Consider the following 24,527-nt stretch of genomic DNA (forward strand, 5'->3'; position numbering starts at 1 on the left):
TGCATCAGGCTCTGTGCTGACAGAGCCTGCTTGAAATTCTTCCTCTCTGCCCCTCCCCCACTTGTGCTCTCTCAAAATTGATAAGCTTAGAAAAATAAAATCATTAAAAAAATGTATCTCAGTTGAAAAAAATGAGATGAGTTTAAAAACTAAATATGAATGCAGGTAGAATTTGGTTCTGCCAAAATGTGAAAGTCTGGAATGCTGTGGGAAATTTCAAGGGAGCTACTTTATAATCTTCTTTCTTGAGCTTTAAGATGTACATGTCATCAAATCTAAGGATATCTCAAGTATAAAATGAACCGTTATGAAGAAACAAGAAAATGCTGCCAACTAACTTACGGCCCATGTGCTCTGAGCACTTAGAATTTTATTTTATGTGTAACGAAAGCTCACTTTTAGACTTACTTGTCATTATTGTTTTTTACAGCTGGAACGCTTCACGAATTTGTGTGTCGTCCTTGCGCAGGGGCCGTGCTCATCTTCTCTGTATCGTTTCAATTTTAGTGTATGTGCTGCCGAAGTGAGCGCAGCCATCATTTCTTTTTTAGTCACATATTACAGCGGTGTTTCTGTGCCTTCCTGTATGTGTAGCAGGTTTTCATTTAGTCCATGTCACATTATGATCATTTTGAAGATGTTTTAACAATAAACCTCAAGTCCTGTGGTACTGACAATGCACATAACTCAAGGGAAGTGACAGCCAAGCACCTATGACCACAGTTTTGCACACAGAGGCAATGGCGCTGGCAATGCGTCTTTGCTGCACCTGATTTCAGAGGAATAAAAAGGCGCGGAAAAGTGTGCGTCTTAGAATAGGTAACATGCACTAACACCTTCTTCAAGGTGCTCCTTAAAGGTCCCTGGGGATTGTTTCCTTTCTTGGGTCCGGGCTTTTTCCAGGAGCAGAGATCACCAACAGAGGTGAGGTAATTCAGAAAGCCTTAGAGGAAACAATGAGTTGGATGTCAGAACGCTGTGATACTTCCTACTATCTTGTGCTGCATGGGGTCCTAACTCAGTCAATAGCCAGGCTGGCGCAACTAGGCGACTTCATGCAACAAATCATCACTCAATTGTGATGAATGTGTCAAATTCCCAATTAATTCAAGGGTAGAGCTTATGTAGGATTCACCTCTGTGGCTTCATCACCCACCATGCATTGCACAATATAGGTAACAGATGAAAGACGGTTGACAAGACTGCTAGTTGTAGACAATTCATAATCCCTCAGTGAAATAATAATGATCTTTCAGTAGTGATATCCTCTAATAACTGTTCACTATGAGTGGAATTGTGAGAACTTACGATGAGCCGAAGCATTGTTCTAATTGCTTTACATCAATTCTTTTGCTTTTTCTTCAATTTTTTTGTTTTTATTTATTTTTTAAATTTTTTGTAATTTTTTTTTGAAAGAGACAGAGACAGAGTGTGAGTGGGGGTGGGGCCGAGAGAGAGGGAGACACAGAATCCAAAGCAGGCTCCAGGCCCTGAGCGGTCAGCACAGAGCCCGACGCCAGGCTCGAACTCACGAGCCGTGAGATCATGACCTGAGCTGAAGTCGGATGCTTCACCGACTGAGCCACCCAGGCACCCCTAACTGCCTCACATTTCTTAATTAATGTACTACCTAACAATCCCCAAATTAGATACTATTATTATCTTGATTTTACATATGAGGAAGCTGAGGCACAGAGTCATCGGTTAACTTGCCCAGTTGTGGCATTTCAGAGCTAGATTTGAACTCAGGCAATTTGGCTTAGCATTCATGCACTTAACCATTATACTTTATTGCCTCTGCCATATAATGCCTTACAGCTGTAATAAAAGAATAAAAGCAAATAGAATTCTCTAAACCTGCATATACTTAGTAAATGTATAAAGTAAACCATGCTCTCTGGATTCTCCATAAACACTTATTTATTGATCGTTCAGAGAATGAGGCAGCAAGTACTCCATGCCATGTTAAAATTAACGATAACAAAACCCATGCCATCAGCGCATGCACTGAAAAAGGATGGAAGACTGATCTTAAGACTGTGACCATGAAGTTAAGGCAAAATGTCAAACCAAGGCAAAAAGTTTCGGGCTCTCCAAAAAGCACCTATAGTGGATACACTAACTCAGCATGTAAAAATCCTCACATGTGCCAGCCGAGGGTTAAGTTCAGGCCTCCTTTTGACCACACAAGCCCTGAGACAGTATTTGGAATTTAGTGAGCTACAGCAATGAATTACCTCGAACTGAAATCAGATATGACAAAGTCTCGTCATTGGTTGAATCCCGGCAGACTGTGGTGAATACTATGTTAGGGAAGTTAATTAAACCCAGAAATTGAATTTTTCTTTTTTAAAGAAATGGCCATTGGGTGTTAATCAGCTATAAAGAAGAAAGCAGAAAGCCAAGGGGATCCGTAAAAGAGCTTTGCCCTGTAAGCACAGTTGCCTCACCTCTGACCTCCATAACTGGCAAAGAATTTGGCTCTGGCAATATTCTTTGTGAAGCGAGCAGCTTGAATCACTGCCACCAGCCAATGAGTTTTCTCTACTCCAAATGAATTCTCCTGAACCACTGAAACTAAGGTCTATGTTCCTGAATGGCTATTATTTGGAAGATTTCTAGAGATACTGCAAAATCTACTCCTGACCCCCACCCCCTTGCCTGGAAGCTGCAAGTCGTGGTATTTAGCCTCTGCTCCAATGGAACAAAACTCACAGAGAGGAAAAACTGGCTGGGCAAGTGATACACCCAGGGTGAAAATGGAAACTGCCTCGAAAAATTATGAAGACACACCCAAAATGAGCAAGTAATAAAGAAGGAGGGACTTATTTACTGTGCTACCTCTTACCTTTGAGAGAATCCACATGGCTGAAGTCCTGATTTTTTATTGCACCAGGGTGTGATATTTTGGGGACAGGCAAGGAAGAGAAGCTGAATTCTACCGAGTCTGAAATCTTCTCTGAGTCAACTGTAGTGAATTACTGACCAGCTACCGCAGGTCATATTCAGAAGTTTCCATTTCTCTCATGTCAATAGTCTGGAGATCTTCACAAAATATTGTAATGTACATTTACTGTAAAAACTGATAGAGGTTCCACTACCATTGCTAGTCCCATCCACTACTACTCAAAACAGTCTGTTTAATAGTTTGCCTTTTGTGAAAACATATTCCCATACGGTGAGTTGGCTGACCAAGCATTCTAGCACTTTCCCAGCCCCAAGAAAACCATTTAAGGCATCGTTGCAAACCGTCATGTCATCTCCAGGTCCTGTCTAGTCACAAGATTCTATCAAAACAACATATCACTTGGAGAAGTATTCAACTCATCCATTCAGATCCCATCCCATTTAGTGTTCTGACTACGCATTCTGTTTCAAAAGAAATAAATACTCCCTAGTCTGCTGCTGAATGCTAAAAATGGAATCCTTTGAAGAAACAAAAAACAAATAGTTATATAGGTAACAATATTATTGTAGTTTGTTTATTTTTAAATGTTTGTTTGAGAGAGCATGCACAAGCGGGAGTGGGAGAGGGAGAGAGAGACTCCCAAGCAGGCTCTGTACTGCCAGTGCAGAGCCTGATGTGGGGCCTGATCTCACAAACCATAAGATCATGACCTGAATCAAAATTCAGAGTTGGATGCTTAACAGACTGAGCCACCCAGGCGCCCCTGTAGTGTATTAATTTATTTTGACAAGTGCAGTTCCTGGCTCATTGTAAATACTCAAATATTTATCAAATAACTAAAGCATAAATATGTGGTGGATATTGAATGCAGCTGGACATTTTGTGTACCTCCTCCGCCCCATCTATCACTCATTGTGTCCTAGTCACTTTTTCTACGTGATGGCTCCTGGACTGCTCTGAATCGCCCTGTGTCCTGACCCTACTGTGACAACCAAGGTTTAGGTAGTCACCTAAGGGTTCCTTCCTTTCCCTCACATCCACAGGGTACCGATTTGACATCTCCCTCCCTCCTGCAGCATGTTACCTAGGGGCTGGGAGTGCCGGGGGCCATGTGGGAGCACATGGATTTGCCTGCCTTCCTTGGGGACTCCCTCCCTCTTCGCCCATTCACCTGTCATGACTCATCCATCTTCTATGGTAAGGTGGCAGCAGCTATGCCTATACAAGAGACCCCAGACATAGTCCCAACAGAAAAAAAGTGGACATAGGACATAGACTGTTTTCTAGGGAAAATACACAAATCTCCAAGAAAAATACACAGAAAGAACAAATCCCACTTTTTGCCAAAGAATGCAAAATTAAAAGGAATAGGATATACCTATCAGAAAGACAAGCAATAAAAGGAATGAGAGAGAGGATGGGGAAAGGCATTCTTATGTTTGGGGAAAGTAAATTCATACAACTTACTCAAGGACGACTTGGAACATGTATAAAATCCTCAAAAGGGTAGTGTCAAACTCAGGAACTTTATTTCTAGGAATTATCTGAAGGAAAAAGACAGGGGCGCCTGGGTGGCGCAGTCGGTTAAGCATCCGACTTCAGCCAGGTCACGATCTCGCGGTCCGTGAGTTTGAGCCCCGCGTCGGGCTCTGGGCTGATGGCTCAGAGCCTGGAGCCTGTTTCCGATTCTGTGTCTCCCTCTCTCTCTGCCCCTCCCCCGTTCATGCTCTCTCTCTCTCTGTCCCAAAAATAAATAAAAGTTGAAGGAAAAAGACATTACACGAGATGTGCAGTTGACCCTTGAACAATACAGGTTTAAACTGCATGGATCCACTTACATGTGGGTTTTTTTTCAATAAATACAATACTATAAATGTACTTTCTAGCCCTTACAATTTCCTTAATAACACTTTTCCTCTAGCTTACTTTATTAGAAGAATACAACATCTAGTACATATAATACAAATATGTGTTAATCAACAGTCTACATTACCAGTAGGCTTCCAGTCAACAGCAGGCCATTAGTAATTAAGTTTTAGGGGGCCAAAAACAATATGTGGATTTTGAGCAAGGAGTTGATGCCCCTAACTCCTGCATTATTCAGGGTCAACTATACATAACATGGATTTCAATACAGCAATATTTACAATAGCAAAAAACAGAAGTTTAGTTAAACAAATTGTGCTACATTCTGAGAATTCTGTGTGATCATTAACATGATGATGTGTGTGTTTGTGTGTGTGTATATATATATATATATATATATATATATATATATATATATCCATACATATTTGACACAGAGAAATGTTTTGAATATTGTGTTCAGTGAAAAAGCAGATCACGGAACAGCTGATTGGATATGATATTTTTGCAAAAAGATTTCTAGCATGTTTATGCTTATTTAAAAGTCTGTAGGAGGGGCACCTAAGTGGCTCAGTTGGTTAAGCATCCAACTTCAGCTCAGGTCATGGTCTCGTGGTTCACAAGTTCAAGCCCTGCGTTGGGCTCTGTGCTGACAGCTCAGAGCCTGGAGCCTGCTTCAGATTCTGTGTCTCCTTCTCTTTCTGCCCCTTCCCTGCTCATGCTCTGTCTCTTTCTCTCTCTCTCTCTCAAAAATAAATTAAAAACATTAAAAAAATTTTTTTTTAAGTATGTAGGAAAAAATATAAAATACGAACAGTGGTGAGAATATGGAAATTTACATTTTACCCTTTCTGCTAATATACATTTGTGCTTTTGGCAAAGTATGTGTTTTATTTCAGCAATAAAAAATAATTGCTCATGCGGAGCAAAATGTTTTCATTTTTCTACTCCCAATAAGAAAACCCACAAAATTACAGTATTTTAAGCTGAAAGCGTTAATACTTTAACCACTTATTTTACAAATAAGTGGACTGAGGCCCTGAGAAATTAACTGACTTGCCCAAAGGTGTCATCCCGGGCCACCTCAAGGTGAGGGACAGAGTCAGAATCTGAACCCAGAGCAGTTCACTGCTCCTCCTAAAGCAACACAGTATTTCTGAAGAGGACTCAAGCACAGAAGTGTTACCAGGAGGGCTAAGTGGCAGCCCAGTCTGTGGGCACAAGCAGTCACTGGCTCTCAGTAGATCTTGAAAATGGCCCAGAACACAGCCTGCTGAATAGCTGGAAGAAAACTTTCAGAGCATGAAAAATGTTCCACCAGTCTGGCTGACAAGCTGTATTTTCCCATTTGGTAGGTGAAATCTTCTCCAGAAAATGCCATATCATAAAGAGCTCCTTTCTCTGAGGTGTTAATGATGTCTTTCATGAGGAAGGCTCTAAGGCGATAAAGTGGATGCCAAGAATAATTAAGCAAGCCCCACGGCCAGGAGAAGACTAAATGCACGAGTCTCCATTTGGTGCAGGTTGTATCAAATGGACAGATCAGCTGATATCAGTAAAAGAAAAGAGTAATTAAAGATTCTTACGCTGCCCTTGCCAGAAGGTTAGCTCTTAAGGTGACGCTGAGAGACCTCACTACTTCAGTCAGTACTGGGATCTGAGTAACACTCTGAATTGAGTCCTGCATCTTTACATCTATATAGGGGGCAATTAGCCCGCTTGCAGTGGAGCTTTTAGACAGCAGTTGCTCCCCTGGTGCCTTCACTCAGCCTCCCTTTGGCTTCCTCCAGGAACGTGGACCAAAATCCAGTAAGATTTAAAATCATTTTCTTCTGGTCAGGAAAGGGCGATACTACCACCTTTGAGCTGGTTAGCAGAATATTTTCAGTTCAGTAACACCCTCAGTTACTGAGCTGATCTGGCTACTACATATTTTTCCTGAACTGGTTTTATGTACTTTTTCTTTGAATGGATCTCTACTCCTTGCTTTCCATGGGGCCCTGGACTAAGAAGGCTCAAGAGCTTACCAAAATGTGAATCTATTAGTGGACTAGATTGGGCTGCATATAACAGAAGAATGCATAGTATCTGCCTAAGATGGAGAACAGTTTCTGGTCTGGAATAGACCCTCTATTTTTTATTTGCTATATTCATCAAAGTGGCTTCTATTCTCAATGCCATCTCATGATCCAATATAACTGACAGAGCTCCATCCATTTCAACCCATTCCAGGCAGCAGAAAGGATGAAGAACAGAAATTACATGAAAATAAGTTCTAGTGGAACCTTGCTAGCCTTGTCTTCTTGAGGTGACTTTGACCCTACGTTTTCCGATCCAGAATGTATTTCTCTGGCATTTTAACTTTTAAAAGGCAGACATGTCCCTCACTTCCCATTTCTGACACCTTACTATAGTCCTGAAATACTACAATGAGAATTATCTTAGAATAAATGATCACCTTTTGCCTCTCTCTAGGTTGCAGGCCAGGATTCCTCCAACTTGTCCTAATGCATCTCAAACAGCCCAGAACTGACAGTGCAAAATAAACCATCCCTAAAGAAGTAGAATGTTATTCCTCCTCTCTCCACTTTTCACGAAGTCCTGATTTCACTGAAAAAGCCCATTAGAGGTGGACAGGTAAACTTACTTTTCCCCATACTTAACATAATAAAGAACTTCCTCATATTTAATCTAAATCCCTCAAATACAAGTCAAACCAATTTTATGTTTTCTCTTCCTTGAAAATGGAGACCACTTAGCCACCTTATACCTAAATCTTAGAAATAAGATAAGATTTTAGTTAATAGGTGAGATATGTGGATTTAGATTTCTACTTTTTGGGGAGAGGATTGCAAGGAATTACGGTATTTTAAAAATACTATTTAACAAGCTAGAAAACACGTTGGAAATAGATCTATAATGAAAACAGATCTATAAGCACTGTACTCCCATGGCTTAAAAACTCGTGCAAACATTTGAAGATATCATGGTCCACTCTTGTAGTTATGACTTATAGAAAGGAATAGATTGCCTGCTTCCAGGTCATGCTAATACAACTTCTCTAGGAATCAGTGATGGATATTCCATGCCTGGTCTGGTTTATCTGTGATAAGAATTTAGTATACTGGAAAATTTATGCACCTAAGATTTTAATTAAAAATAGAATTGTGAGGAGCAAAAAAAAAAAAAAAACAAAAACAAAAACAAAATAAACCAACCAAACAAACAAACAAAAAACGTGGGAGGAACTGTGCCATAATGAAGAGTATGATTTTTAGAGCCAAAGAGCCATGGATTCAAATCCTAGTTCGGCCACCTAATGGCTGTATAGTTCTGAGCAAGTCACTTAGTTTTTCTGAGCCTCAGTTTCTTCATCTGCCTAATGGTGTCAATCATAACTGTCCTGCAGGTGTGGGGAAAAGTCTGGGAAGGATATTGCACTAAGGTGACGGAATGCAAATGGCTTACTCCATAAATGTTTCTAGATTCTTAAACTAGCGACATGATAGGCTTCATGAGGACTGGGCAGTGTTTTCTTAGGGACAAGCTGGTCAAATCAAGAATATTTCAGGGGCACCTTGGTGGTTCATTCGGTTAAGCATCCGACTTCGGCTCAGGTCACGATCTTGCAGTCTGTGAGTTTGAGCCCCGCGTTGGGCTCTGTGCTGACAGCTCGGAGCCTAGGGCCTGCTTTGGATTCTGTGTCTCCCTCTCTCTGCCCCTCCCCTGTTCACACTCTGTCTCCCTCTCTCTCTCAAAAATAAATAAACATTAAAAAATATTTTTAAGGGTGCCTGGGTGGCTCAGTTGGTTAAGCGGCTGACTTCGGCTCAGGTCATGATCTCGCGGTCCGTGAGTTCGAGCCCCGCGTCGGGCTCTGGGCTGATGGCTCGGAGCCTGGAGCCTGTTTCAGATTCTGTGTCTCCCTCTCTCTGACCCTCCCCCGTTCATGCTCTGTCTCTCTGTGTCTCAAAAATAAATAAACGTTAAAAAAAATTAAAAAAAATATTTTTAAAGAACATTTCACACTACCGAGGAGGAAATAAAGAAAAGCCAAGATAAAACTGAAAAACAAACTCTGTGAAAGGCATCAGGAACTTCTGTTTCGTTTTGAATTCCTTCATCAAGGGGAATTCCCTTCAGACAGGAAAGGAGGGGACAAATTCTGACATCAGGAAAGGAGCTCGATTAGGGGAGAAGAGCTTATTGGGCTCACCCAGCTCAGTGGTTCTCTGTCCCGCTGCACCCAAGGATCATCTGGGGGGCTTACAACTATTGATGCTTGAGCCTCGACCAGAGATTCTGATTCTCTGCACCCTGGGAATTAGATTTTTAAAAACCTCAGTCCTCTTTTCAATGGCTTTTACCTCTGCTGGCACACTAGAATCACCTGGGGGTGCTTAAAAAAGCAATACCCTGCTGATACTCTCTCCCCCCCCCCCCCGTCCCCCAAGATGTGGATTCAATTGGCCTGTGAAGGGGCCCAAGCACAGGTAGTTTTAAAGCTGCGATTCTAATGATTCAGGTGATTCTAATGTGCAGCCAGGGTTGAAATCCAGTGACCTAGATGCTCTAAATTAGCTTGAATGACCTAACCTGGATGAGTTCCAGAATACCGAAAACACTTGCAAATGAAATCGCTGAACCCCTTTGCCATCTTTAAGGAACTGTGAAGAATGTGTTGGAAGAATATTTGGGGTGGTTTTTGAAAGATTCAAGAAGGGCAAATGTGATCCCAATTTTCCAAAAGTCAAAAAAAAAAAAAAAGGTACTCTAATCTGTCGTTCTGGCAATTTGGTGTTAAGCCCAGGCAATATTTCTTTTCATTAAAATAGTTTATCAATAGCGATCAATACGAGCTTGCACAGATTCAGCAAGAAAGAGACACATCAAACTACTGTATCTCTTATTTCCACAAAGTGCCTGACTTTTAGATAAGGGGCATGTATGTATAAACTCATTAAAGGTACAAAGGATAAAGGTCCCCCTTATCCACAGGGAAATGTTCAAAGGCCCCCAATGGATGCCTGAAACTGTGGATAGTACCGGACCCATATATGCTACGTTTCTTCCTATATATACATGCCTGTGATAAAAAAAAAATTTATAAATTAGATACAGTAAAAGATTAACATATCTAATAATAAAATAGGACAATTATAACAATATAGTGTCATAAAGGTTACACGAATGTGATCTCTCTCTCTCTCTCTCTCTCAAAATATCTTATTATACGGTACTCACCCTTGTGATGATGTGAGTTGATAAGATGCCTATTTGATGAGATGGAGTGAAGTGAATGATGTAGGCATTGTGACATAGCGTTAGGTTGCTATTGACATGACAATACGTCAGGAGAAGGATCATCTGCTTCTGGACTGTGGTTGACTGCCAGTAACTGAAACTGCAAAAAGCAAATCCTCGGATAAATGGGGACTACTATTTGTGGCAAAATTGTGTGTGTGTGTGTGTGTGTGTGTGTGTGTGTGTGTGTGTGTTGTTAAGGTGAAGAACCAATATCCATGCTTCTCAAACTTGATTGTGCAGTGAATCCCCTGAGCCTCTTATTAAAATGCAGATTCTGATTCTGGAGGTCTGCAACGGGGCCCGAGAATCTGCATTTTAACCAGCTTCATGGTGTTGCACAAGTCCACGGGCCACACTTTGAGTAGCAAGGGTGTAGCCTGCGTGACAGTAGTTAGGTGGGTTAGCAAGCAACTGAACGGCTATATCAAAAGAAGATTGGTCAGTGGGTCAATGTCATTCTGGAGGAAGGTTTCTGTACTTGGGATATACTTTTGTTTAAGAATATTAATAGTGGCTTAGACATTTTTTGGCTGCTTATCACATTTTCAGATGATGTAGGAGAGCTGGTTGGCATGGAGCTGGAAGAGCTAATGACAGAATCAGCATCCAAATAGCTTTCAACAGGGTCCTTTTTCTCTGACCCAGCACGAATAGATGGTTCATGTCACATTCTTTTACAACGTGCTTTCCAATTGGCCATATTACTAACTAGATGAGTGGACTTAGGTAAATCAGTTAACCTCTTGAACTCCTAGGCTCCTCATCTGTAAAATAAATGGGATTATTAGCTGGAATTCTGTTAGCTGCATGTGGCAGGAAACTCACTCAAATTAGTTTAAGGAAAAAAAAAAACACATGTATTGGCTTCTCCCAGCACAGTTAAGCCCAATAGGTAAAATTATATTATCAAGATACTCTCTCACTCTCTCTTTCTCTCTCTCCATGTTTTTGGCTACTTGCAGTCTTTGTCATGCCAAGGGAAGAGATTTATTCTCTTTAACAAGATCTAGCTATCATAGAAAAGACACAGAAGAGTCCTCTGTGGGTCACATACCCACTTCTGCACCAATCACTGAGGCCAGACGGATGGTGTACTAGAATTGATTCAGTTGCTGGTGGCCCAATTCTATGGAAGAAGGTGAGGAAGGAAGTTTCCTGACAGAGGGACAGCTGGGCAGCACCTCCAACTGTGTCTACTTCAGCCTTTCTAGCCATCTTATCAGCCTGTCATGTCGTCCATACCGCCAGTAGATTTTCTATAGGGGGTCCTTCCACCACCTAGAGTCTTCTAGAAGTAGATGAGACTTTGGTCACAGGAATTCTCAAAGTCCAGTAGGTCTTGCTACAAAGGCCTCAAGAAAGGACTCGTGAAGCATTTTATGGGGTGCTTTTGGAGACCGTTAAATAAAATGGTTTTGTCATAAAGTAGTTGGAGTTTATCAGTTGAATAAAAGTATAAGAGGGCCATTTCAGCGAGCCGGCTGGTGGAAGTCTTATTAACATTAGAAACAGGAGCCAATACTAGCAGCGAGACAAAATATGAACAAAGATCTTAATAGACTGAAAAAGGCGGTTCCCAGGGCAACCTACCAGTGAAAGGCAGGAGCTTTTACTTCGAGTTAGCTGCCGCAGAAAATGAGCATGGCAGAGACTGTCTTGATGCTGTCACTGTGGCTGTTCTCAGGCAGGGACTTCTCTTCTTCCAGCAGGGAGGTCAGGACGGTGGGCACTTATTGTAGCTATACCCAAGAGTTGCAGGAAGGTAACTTGACGAGGTGCAGCCTAGGACACTGGATTTCAGAAGCCCTGGCCTTGGTTCTGGATTTCAGTGTCGGCCCTGGCCTTGGCTGATGGGGAGAGAATCTTTCATTCACCCCCTGGAGGTAATTTTACAGAGCAGTTGGCACTGGGAAAGGTAGCACAGGGATGGCACAAGATCACATCATAAAAATAAGCTTTGCTCAGACATGCGCTAAAGGTGAGAGGAGGAGAAAGGGGAAAGGAGATTCACAGGACTGAAAGCAAACTTGGAATCCCTGACACTAGCCTGGGGTCAGTGCCTATGAGAAGCATCGCCCTGCATAAAAAATGTCTGGGAAAAGTCTAGGAAGGCCTAGTTTAGAAGGGGAAAAAGTTGGGGCACCTGGATGGCTCAGTCAGTCGAACGTCTGACTTTGGCTCAGGTCATGACCTCATGGTTTGTGTGAGTTCAAGCCCTGCACGGGGCTCTCTGCTGTCAGCACAGAGCCCTCTTGGGGATCCTCTGTCCCCCCCCCATCTTTATGCCCCTCCCCCATTCACGGGCGCATGTGTGCACGTGTGCGTGTGCGTACACCCTCTCTAAAATAAACAAACATTAAAAGGGAAAACAGTAGAGGAGAAATACTATTTTCAAGTACTTACAAGTAAGAAATCTTTTAATGGGCTTCATCTATAGAAAATAGAGATTTTCTGAGAAGTGGGCCACAGTAATAACATTCTAGTCCAGGGTCAGGTTACTGAAAAGAGATGCCGGGATGATCAGAGCACCATGCGGAGGACTCTGAAGGGAGGATGGAGCTGTGTTCGTTTTGGGTGCGGTGAGGGGGGCTGACTTCCTTTGAGTCATCTCTGTGGCCTTACTGTACTTTCACATCACAAACAAAATCTCAGAAATCTTCCCTTCAATTTCACTTATTGTTCTTCTAACGCCATTCAGGAGGCAAGGCAATCCATCTAATTAAGTGTACTTGTATATGCAGGTGTTCCCATTAGAGAACTAAAAATCGATGGCAGATTGTGTTAATTTTCACAGCCAACGATATTGGCCCACATTATTGGACTGTTATTATAGTTAGTTTGCTCTCTGTTTATCTGTTGCTGACTTTTTTTTTAATGATAGCATCAAATGTAATTATCAAGTAATCTTCAGGGCATAAAAAGGAGCTTCATTCAACTCCTCTGTAATAACAGTCATTACTGTACTCTCTAAAAACAATTGGCTAGTTACTTGCAGCTTCCAAAGAGCTCCCCAATCCGGAAAACTGCAAATTATACAGTAATTATTACTGAGGTTCTGTGGTAACTCCAGTCATAATTTCAATGTAATTGGTAGAGCATGAATAACTATGAATTATGTCAAATATACACCCTATTTACAGGGAACTCACACAGTTATTTGTGGTATGCATAATAAAGCAAAACTTACATTGAATGTTAATTTTAATAAAAATCACTTTTGTACCTCATTTTCATTTGAATGGATACCATCTGTTTTAAGGTGCTAGCAGGGAGCAAACTAAAAGTGAACTTTGAAAATACAATTATTTGTTGTTTCCACCTTTTCAAACTTTATGCTGAAAGCCCATGAATGAAACAAGAGACTCTGACACAGTATTGGTTCTCCACCATAGGGGGTTATTAAAGACATTAACAGACATTAAAAATATGGAGATATTTTTCCTAAGCATACTTATAAAGCTCTTGGATTTCAGTTTAAGTTTTCAAACTTTTGGGCACTGCCTAAGTGTAGGATCATTTAGTAGCAAGCCCTCGGGCTAGGTTTTGATCACAAGTAGTTTACTTGCGAGGTAACCCCGGGGAAACACCAGTGAGGGAGTGGAGATGTGAGGTCAGGAGGGAAAGTCAGTCAGTAAAGCATACATTACCACTGGGGGCAACTGGTGGTCCATGCCACTGGGGAATCTGGAGATGACGCGAGGGATAAACCTCAGAGTTGTCCCAACCAGGGAGTGAGGAAGTTGTATTTACCCACCAACATGTCCTCATCTGGGAGTGGCTGACGGATGCTTTAGGGGCATGCACTCTCCAGGCTTACTCTGAGAGTAGACAAAGTGGGATCAGCACACCAAGAGTACTTCCTCACTCACATTCTCCAAAGTGCCTCTAACATACATGGCAGACTTTTTACTGAAGATTTGGGGTAATAGAGGGGTTTTATATCTAAATGAGCAGAACAATAATCCAGTGAAGAAATGCACGAAGACATGTCTTCTTTCCAAAGAAGACATCTAGATGGCTAACAAACGCATGAAAAGACGCTCAACATCATTCATCATCAGGGAAAAACAAATCAAAATCACACTGAGATACCACCTCACACCTGTCAGAATGGCTAAAATGAACAACTCAGGAAACAACAGATGTTGTCAAGGATGCAGAGAAAGGGGAACCCTTTTGCACTATTGGTGGGAATGCAAACTGGTACAGCCACTCTAGAAAACAGTATGGTGTTTCTTCAAAAAATTAAAAATAGAACTAGTCTATGACCCAGCAACTGCACTACTAGGTATTTATCCAAAAGATACAAAAATGCTGATTTGAAGGGGCACATGCACCCCAATGTTTATAGCAGCCCTATCAACAATAGCCAAAGTGTGGAAAGAGCCCAAATGTCCATTGACTGATGGATAAAGAAGATGATGTGTGTGCGTATATATACACACATAACAGAATATTACTTGGCAATCAAAAAGAATGAAATCTTGCCATTTGCAACAACGTGGATTGAACTAGAATGTATTATGCTAAGTGAAATAAGTCAGTCAGAGAAAGACAAATATATGATTTCACTCATATGTGGAATTTAAGAAACAAAACAGATGAACATAGGGGAAGGGAAGGAAAAATAAGATAAAAACAGAGAGGGAGGCAAACCATAAAAGACTCTTAAATACAGAGAACAAACTGAGGTTTGTTGGAAGGGAGGTGGGTAGGGGGATGGGCTAAGCGGGTAATAGGCATTAGGGAGGACACTTGTTGGGATGAACACTGGGTGTTATATGTAAGTGATGAATCACTGGGTTCTACTCTGGAAACCAATTCTACACTGTATGTTAACTAACTTTAATTTAAATAATTTTGAAAATACATGAATGGAACATTTAAACTAAATATTAAACATTGCTATTTATAAAGGTTCTTGCCATCCCATCCTCCACTATTTGTTATGGGTTGAATTGTGTCTCCCCAAAAAAGATATGTTGGAATCCTAATCTCAGTACCTCAGAACATAATGTCTATACAGAAGAAAACAAGTTAAAACGAGGTCACTAGGATGGGCCCTAATCTAATGCGACAGGATCCTTGTAAGAAAGGGGGCATTTGGACACAGAGACAGACATGTGTGGAGGGACGATGATAAGAAGAGACAGAGGTAGAAGACAGCTATCTGCAAGCCAGACAGGGCCTGGAACAGATCCTTCCCTCAGAGCCCCTGAGAGGAAACAACCCTACCAACACCTTGATCTTGGACTTCTAGCCTCTAAAGCTGTGAGACAATACATTTCTATTGTTCAAGCTATTCAGTCCATTGTTCTTTGCTTCAGCAATCCTAAGAAACTAATATACCATTGTACCAAGATCCCCACTCCACCAATCATGCTCTTTTGCGCGACAGGGAAAGATTCAAATTCTCTGTGATTATATTGTGAAAAGCAACTGAATTATCTTTAACTCTTGCTCATTAAGGTTAATCTGCAAGGAGACTAGCTGTTCACGTCCAATCCCATCCATTAGGCTTTATTAAAAAATAATAAAATAAAAAATAAAAGAGCAGTTCTTTCTCCAGCAGTTAACTTATTAACGACCTGGCCTACCAGAGTAAAGATCACATTTTCCAGCTCTCTTGAATCTAGATTTGGCTATATGACTGTGTTCTGGCCAGTGGAATATGAACACAAGTATCTTAGGCTGATTTCCAGGAACGTTTAAAAAAAATGACAGGAGGTATGAGCCCTTTATTCCCTTCTTTATCCTTTCTTGTTGGTTAGACAGCCATAGACAGATGGCTGGACATGGAACTGGGAAGAAGCCTTTCCTTGGGAATGGAGGCCATGCCTTCTAAAATAAGATAGAAGGGTCCTTGATCCCTGACATCTTCATGAAGCAAGCCATGACCCTAGACCTGGGATGGTCATTTTTGGACTTTTACATACAAAAAACCAAACTTCTTTTTAAAGCTGCTCCCTCCTCCTCCCCCATCCACAACTCAACCCAATTCTAATGGATATATTCCTTTAGCTACAGCTCCATCACAAATTAGAAAATTCTTTTAGTGTTTGCCAGTTGATATTTCCAAGAGGAAGGTCTTTCTAGCCTCATGTTTTATGCTTGCAGCAGAGATGGCTGGCTTCCACCAGAGATTTTGTTCCCTCTCCACTGTGTAGAGTCGTGGTTGGGAAGTAGCCTTACAGTCTTGGAATACAGTCAACCTTGCGTGTAGGTGAAACTGTGTGTCACTTATGAACCAAAGCTCTTCAGAAGCACCTGTTCTCACTTCTTCATCCTTTCTTTCCCTGGAAGAGAACTCTAAGGCCATAAGGGGGAGTGGAGTAATTATATGGAAGGAGACTAGGATCCGGAATTACCACGTGGAAAGCTACCTGCCAAATATCGTGTTGAATTATAATGTGAAAAAGAAATAAGCATTTCTTATTAAACACCTGAAATTAAGAGGTTTATCTTTGCCAGCAGTCAGCATCACCCAAATACAAGGCAAATCTGTATATCAGTGTCTCCCTTTCTGAACATGGATTGGCTGCCTGAGGTAGACTGTATAACTGTTCAACAATATCTGGTTCCCCTCCCTGAGGAAGGATTATATTTCCCCTTCATCTTGATCCCAGGCTTGGCCATAGGACTTGCTTTAGCCAGTGAAATGTAAGTAAAAGTGATCTGCTTAATTTCCATGTAGAAGCCTTTAAGAGCCAAAGCATGATTCATCACCAGAAAAGAAGAGGCTAGCAGCTGGCCTGCAAACAGTTCTCCTTCTCCTTGGGATACACACAGGTGGTAGAGAGGATTAAAAGAAAGGAATTACTCTTTGTAAATGTGCTAAGTACACCTCCTGATGACACATAGAGAATCATCACCTATGGAATGCTTTTAGTAGGAGATTTGTCTTGATTGCTTAAGGTAAACAAATCTGAATTGTATGCATTTCTGGGGCATGCATTTTCTGACACTGGAAAACTATCAATAAACTGTGTAATGATTAGAGTATAAACTGTATACATTTCATAACTGAAAGTCTGCCTTTTTCCAAGTGAAGCCTTCCTTAAAATTTTAAATCTGAACAAGAATGTGTCCTAATACAGAAAGGAAAAACTGCATTGGCATGCCCAAGTTTCTCCAGGTCTCATTTGTATCTTAGGACTGTCTGTATCTTTTGAATAATCAATACATGTTAGTACTGGCTAAGATCAAGGATCCCTGCGAGTCTGATTTGACAATTCAATGTTTTGTATTATCTCAGCCATATTTTTCCTCTGCTGTAGTGACCAGCAATACTCCAGTAGGGGGCTGCATCTAAAACCTGTCTGGAATGGAAGACAGTTTAGAGAGGAACCCCAACCTGGCATGTCATGGACATGGAGTATGGTCAGGAAATAAACCCAGTTCATCACTCCTCTCTCCACCACAGTCTTCTAAGCCACTAATACTGTGGATATTACTTGTTAAGGCAATACAACCTAACCTATCCTAACTATCCTGGGATCAAGACTCTGCTGTTGGCCAAGTTTTAGGTTGAAATAACATGCTTAGATCATCAGGATATTTTAGGCAGCACAGTCCCTTAGAAGGGGCTATGGGCAGGTAGGTAGAGTGATCATGTTTACTGCCTTACTGACACTTTAGTTCTGACTACCAGCACTCTCCATAGCCCTTAGCAGTAGGATTTAGCAACTGTATTATTTGGGATTCTTTTGATTGTAAATGCCATAAACTCAATTTAAGTGACACTGGCCAACTACCTTCCACCATACACGAATATTAAAATGAATTAAAGGTTTGAATGTAAGACCTGGAACCATTAAACCCCAAGAAAATAACATAGGCAGTCAGCTCTTTGACATAGGTCTTGGCTGTGAGTTTTTGGATTTGATATCAAAAGCAAAGGCAGCAAAAGCAAAAATAAACAAGTGGGACTATATCAAACTAAAAAGCTTCTGCTCAGAAAAGGAAACCATCAATAAAATGAAAAGGTAACCTACCAAGTGGGAGAAAATATTTGGAAATCACACATTTAATAAGAGATTAATATACAAAATATATAAACAACTCATACAGCACAATAGCAATCAGATTTTTTTTTAATTTTTTTTAACGTTTATTTATTTTTGGGACAGAGAGAGACAGAGCATGAACGGGGGAGCGGCAGAGAGAGAGGAAGACACAGAATCGGAAGCAGGCTCCAGGCTCTGAGCCATCAGCCCAGAGCCCGACGTGGGGCTCGAACTCACGGACCGCGAGATTGTGACCTGAGCCGAAGTTGGACGCCCAACCCACTGAGCCACCCAGGCGCCCCAGCAATCAGATTTAAAAATCAGTTAAGCACCCGACTTCTGCTCAAGTCATGATCTCGTGGTTCGTGAGTTTGAGTTCCACACCTAGCTCTGGGCCACAGCACAGATCGTGCTTGGGATTCTATCTCTCCCTCTTTCTCTGCCCCTCATGCTCTCTCTCTCTCTCAAAAATAAATGAATAAACTTAAAAAAAAATAGGCAGAAGATCTGAAGAGATGTTTTTCCAAAGAACACATATAGGTGGCCAACAGGTATATGAAAAGATGCTCAACATCTTGAATCATGAGGGAAATGCAAACCAAAACCACAATGAGGTATCACCTCACACCTGTTAGCATGGCTATTATCAGAAAGATAAGAAACAGCAAGCATTGGCAGGGATGTGGAGAAAAGGGAACCCTAATGCATTGTTGGTGCAGCCACTATGAAAACAGTACAGCGTTTCCTCAAAACAAAAAAAAATTAAAAGTATAACTACCATATGACCCAGCAAGTCCAACTTTTAGATATTTATACAAAGAAAAATTCAAAAAGACATGTGCATTCCCATGTTCACTGCAGTATTATTTACAATAGCCAAGACATAGAAGCAACCTACAACATGGAAGTATCCATCACTGGATGAATGAATGGATAAGGAAAAGGCAGTATAACTACACATTGGAATTTTATTCAGCCATAAGAAAGAGGTAATCTTGCCATTTGCAATGATATGGATGGGCCTTGAGGGCATTACGCTAAGTGAAGTAAGTCAGACAAAGATAAATACTATACTTACATGTAAAATCTGAAAAACAAGACCCAAGCTCATAAATACAGAGAACAGATTGGTGGCTGTCAGTGGCAGGGCGTGGAGGATGGAAAAAATGGCTAAAAGGATCAAAAGGTACAAGCTTCCAGTTACAAAATATATCAGTCTTGGGATGTAAGGTACAGTATAGTGACTATAGTTAATAATACTGTATTGCATATTTGAAGACTGCTAAGAGAATAAATCTTTAAAGTTCTGATCACAAAAAAATTTTAACCATGTAAGGTAGCAGATATTTAACTAGACTTACTGTGGTGGTTACAAATATATAACATATATAAATGTCAAATCACGGAGTACCTCTGAAACTAATATAATGTTATATGTTGATTATACCTCAACTTTAAAAAATTCAGACTGATTGAAATATTCCTTATACCCAGACTCCTGTGGTTCCCCCAAATCTTTTCCAGCCCCAGAATGCACCCATATTGAAATAAAATACAGAATGGTCAGCGGACAGTCCCTGCCTAGGATGAATCTCACCACTGTATTTCTGCCAGCTGGTGCCACTGTCTTGAAATAATAATGACCTTCTAAATGTCAGACTTCTGCCTTAAGAGTTCCAACCTACCGCATCAGATGCCCCAGATTCCAGGCCCTCAGCTTGTTGCTAACCACCGACAGCTGTAGACCCCGGACAGTCTTCTGCCTCTTGGGTTCCAGACTCCTGCCTTAAGTCTGGCAGCTGCTGAGTTCCCTGTGTCTATCCCAGCTCTCAGGGGTCCCTGGCACTCCTGGGCCACTTTCCACTAGCCTAAATCAGCTGCTGCCTCTACGCCAATGGATGGCAGCCTTTGAGGGACTAAAACACCATTTACACCCCTGCATTTGGCAGGTGAAGCAAAGTAAATATGAAATATCAAACCTGGGCCAGCCACAGTTGCGTGCTGAGTGTGAACGAGTTGTTTGCCCACTAGGTGGCGTCTATAGAGTCTGAAGACGCAAAGCTTTCCTGTTAAAATAAAAAGCACAAAGGAAGTGTTCTTTTGCTTTTCTCTTTTCCTTTCTATTTATTCCACTCACCATCATCACCACCCCCACGACTTCCAATCCTAAAACTAACATTCAAACAAAGCACCCTTCTACTTCTTCCTCCCTGGAGGATTCCAGCTTCTCTCAGACTCCCCTGACCAGAGTAAGGCAAGAAGGCTGTTCTTTTATCTTAAGTCCCAAACGATTGCCAAACTAGTTTAATTTGCCACTGGGTTGTAATTGGAGCCTGCTGAGCACCAGTAACCCTCACCTCATTCCATTCCTTCCTTTCAGCTGATTTTCTCCAAGGCCCACAACTAAGCTTAGCCAAAGGTTTGTTTTTTTCTCTTTTCTTTTTCTTCTTTCTCCCTTTCTCTGTCTCTCTTTTATGTTTGTTCCATTTTAAATTTACTTTGGAAGGCAGCGCAGTGGCAGAAGAAAATGTCTACTATCCCTTCAGCAGGACTTACCTACAGGGACTATGGGGTGCCTGAGTACTGGTGCAGGCAATGAGCACACTGCCATTCAGCCTGTGAATTTGCTCCCACAAAGCAAAAACTGAAGCTACCCAGATAAAGGACATGGCTCCCTCCTGGTTGGAATTTTGTCTCTGGGTTCTTTATAGCAGCTTATTCTCTGTAACCCGTTTTCCCAGGCCACATGTGTAAAAACAGGGTCACAGCATTACTAGCAAAACCCAGTATCTTTGGGGCTATCCCTATCTGTTATCAGAGGGAACTCCAGGCCTGCTCAAATTCTTCCTAGTTAGTTCTGAAAGCCCCCACACTCCCCCAAGTGCAGGTAGGGGTGCTATCCTTCAGGTCCCAGGGGGAACTCACCATTTCCTCCAGCCAGACTGGGGTGCACTCTCCAGGTCTCCTTCCCTCTGTGGCTCTTGCTGTGATACACCAAAGGCCCAAGGAGGCGCTTGCCCAGCCAGCCTTGGCTTGGGATATGCTCTCCTGCATCTGCAGGCCATGGCCACTCCACTAAATCAGGAAAGGACCCTGATGCCGTGGCACATGGAGCCATTTCCTTGATTGGACCCCTTTTGTTCCTTCCTTCCAATGTGTAAGTGCTTAAGAATCTAGTGGAAGTTCTTTGACTTCACCTGCTCACAAAATGGTTGGGCCAGTTTCATGCCCTTTCCTTTGTTTTGGTTCTCCAAAGTCATTTGTGGAAACAGTCCTCTCTCCAGGGCTTTTTTCCCTTGTAGGAAAGGGTAGGGTAGCTTGCCTACTATCAGGGAGTAAGTAAGGTCCTTGGTGCTTAATCTGTTAGTAAATTCACTGTAAGCATTTTTGAACAATCCTAATTCAGCGGAGTAAAACGTGAAACTGTTCTGTTTGTCTTTCACTCTCTGGTCCCAATTGTTGAACCTCTTTTTTCTCACTATGCAATGGACACTTCAGCGACAGCTTACAAGCCATAACTGCCTCATCACTCTCGATTAGTAAATGACAGTCCAGCTTTTTTTTTTTTTTAACACTAAAAAGGTCGCTCTTAATTGTCTTCTAAAAATAACCACTGTTTACAAGTTGGCATATTTTCTCCCAGAGACTTTATTTTACACGGTCGTGTATTTTCAACTAGCGTTCACGACTGAGACACAGGGCAGTTTTAACACCCACAATGAACCCGCAGCAGGCGTCACTACTTCAGCAACTCCTCCACCTGCTTCTCTACACAACATACACTCGCACCCAAATCCAGAGCTGCTGCCGAGAGCGAGACTCCGCGGGGAAGTGCATGTCCCAACTCGGTCTGTGGCCCACCTTACGCGCCGTTGGCGCATGCTCCCTGGCGATTTCTAGAACCTTCCACGCGGTCTCGCTGGGAACGCTATCCCTTGGGAGCACGACAGGGTCCTTCTGCGTACCCACCCCCGAGGCCAGGCCTGGTCCTCTCACACTCCCCTTGCCCGATTCACCTCACCTCCCGGGCTTCAGAGGCTCATCAGGCAGCCCAGGTCCAGCTCTTCAGTCCACTTCCCGTCTCACCAGACTTTGTGTGGGGAGGGACCTGACGTGGCAGGGGCGGGACCGTGAGCCGAGTCACTCTTCTGGGATGCCTCCTCCCCCTCGACTGCCAGGCTCCATCTTCTCTGGGGGTGTTGGGCCCCAAAGCACAGCCCTGACAAAGTCCTTCTGTCCCCTCTGGGGAGGTGGTGGGGTCAGAAGTCTTGTTTGAGGCCGCGGCTAGTGTTAGAAGGGCCACTTCTACCACCTCTGTGTAAGCTGTGAGCAGGGGAGTGACTTCATGGTGGTCAGTTCTCTTTAGAATGCGGTCTTACTGCTTCTTGACTCTGTAGTTGGATCTAAACACGGATTGGGAGACAAATTGAAAAACCTCACTCAGAAGCCTACTACAGAGTACAAGACCATCCCTCATGCCTTCTTTCCTTTCCCTCAACACACACATGCTTTGAGGACCAGGAGCACAGGCAAAGTCTGAAACCACTCACCCAGCCACATCCTCCTGCCATTTGGTGTGCCTGTTGTTCCTCCGTTCATGCCTGCTGGAGTGACCCGAGGAGCATCCTGATGGCCAAGTAGTCCTGGCATTGGAGCAGAAGCACCTGCCGCGCTGGCAGCAGATAGCCCTGTCCTTTTTCACCCTTTTCTCTTCCCTTGAGTCTTGAAATGTATTTATGACTGGGAAGAAATACCCTTGAAAGTTAACCACTTTGAAGCCATCATCATTAGAGTCTTTGTTGAAGCCAAACTTAATCCAATAATGTGAGATCCAGACATAAGGCATGGCCTTTTCCCTGACATCCTCCTGCGGATCCCATTCTGTTATGTGGCTACAAAGTCATGCCAGCTTATGTTGTAAATGACTCACAGTATGTAGTGAAACAACTTCTCAGCACCTCCTCGTCAGATTTCTGATAGTAGTTCTTAAGAATAATCAAAAGTCTCCCTCTTCAAAAATTAATCTGTTAATAAGACATTTCTTTGTTGAATTTAAGAGATTCCGTTCATACCAAATTATTGTTCTTGGACCATTAACTGTCTTTTCTCCTCAGATGAAGTTTTTGTCAGGAGGTACCTTGGTCCCTAATCCACATTTAACTCATGGTGGATCCAACCCATAGACGGATGTCCCCAAGATGTCCGTGTCCTTATCCCTCAACTGTGGAATATGTTACCTTACATGGTAAAAGGGAGTTTGCAGATGCGATTAGATTATGGAGTTTGAGATGAGGAGATTATCCTGGGTTATTTAGGTGGGTCCGATGTAATCACAAGCATTCTTGTAATGGAAAGAAGGAGGCAGGACAGTCAAAGATGAAGATGTGTAGCAGGGCCATGAGCCAAGGAATTCAGACAGCCTCTAAAAACTGGAAAAGGTTGGGGCGCCTGGGTGGCTCAGTCGGTTGAGCAGCCGACTTTGGCTCAGGTCACGATCTCGCGGTCCGTGAGTTCGAGCCCCGCGTCGGGCTCTGTGCTGACAGCTCAGAGCCTGGAGCCTGTTTTACATTCTGTGTCTCCCTCTCTCTGACCCTCCCCTGTTCATGCTCTGTCTCTCTCTGTCTCAAAAATAAACATTAAAAAAAAATTTAAAAAAAAACTGGAAAAGGCAAGGAAACAGTCTCCCCTAGAGCATCCAGAAGGAATTCACCTCTACCTGCAGGATTGTAAGAACGTAAATTTATGTTGTTTTAAGTTACTACATTTGTAGTAGTTACAGCAAGAAGAGGAAACTAATATAGCCCTTTGGACAAACTCAGCCTTAGTAAAGAATCTTAGGGTGAACATAGGGTAGGCTTTCAAAGTGGGGCCCCCGTTCCATCTGTTATGTCAAGGCCAAGATTCCTCGGGCTTCTCACATGTTGCTTTACTCATGGAATCCTTATTGTCTGGGGCTTCATGACGTCACTTCAGGAATCTCCTCAGCCTGTCTAGGGTCAAGTGTCCATCCCTATGGTCCAAGGGATGGAATGCCCTGATATGCCATATCTCATATCTGAGTCAGGCGATCTCTGGAATCAGGGAATGGTCTCATCCCTTCAAATTACACCATCAAAGGAAAATTAGAGTGATGTGATCAGAAAAAAAAAAAAAAAAAAAACAGAGGCCAGGCAAACATAAAACACAGATGTTGATTATGGAGGCTGAGGAAATCAGGAGACGTTTTGAAAGTGGTTTTATTGGAATACTAAAGCAACCTTGTATTATAAACCTTGTATTCTGCAGCTCAAAATATAGCGAGATCCCTTTTGTTGCTTTACATCATTTGGTCAGATTAAAGGATTTTAAGATTCTTGCAGGTAAATCTGATGCATGTATCTGACTTCCTGTATCTGTAAGAGATAACAGAGTCCCCATAATGCCTAGGAGCAGGGCCCCTT

The 24,527-nt window shown here is 42.3% G+C and overlaps 1 non-coding gene across 1 annotated transcript; it reads right to left on the reverse strand.

Annotated features, from left to right (window-relative positions):
- Positions 1–424: 424 nt before the first annotated feature.
- Positions 425–531, reverse strand: LOC125174159 (U6 spliceosomal RNA). Its single transcript, XR_007155290.1, has one exon. It is a non-coding gene; the product is annotated as a U6 spliceosomal RNA (small nuclear RNA).
- Between the last annotated feature and the right edge of the window lie 23,996 nt (positions 532–24,527).

The sequence above is a fragment of the Prionailurus viverrinus genome, chromosome C1 (assembly GCF_022837055.1).
Source record: "Prionailurus viverrinus isolate Anna chromosome C1, UM_Priviv_1.0, whole genome shotgun sequence".
Taxonomy (NCBI): Eukaryota; Metazoa; Chordata; class Mammalia; order Carnivora; family Felidae; genus Prionailurus; species Prionailurus viverrinus.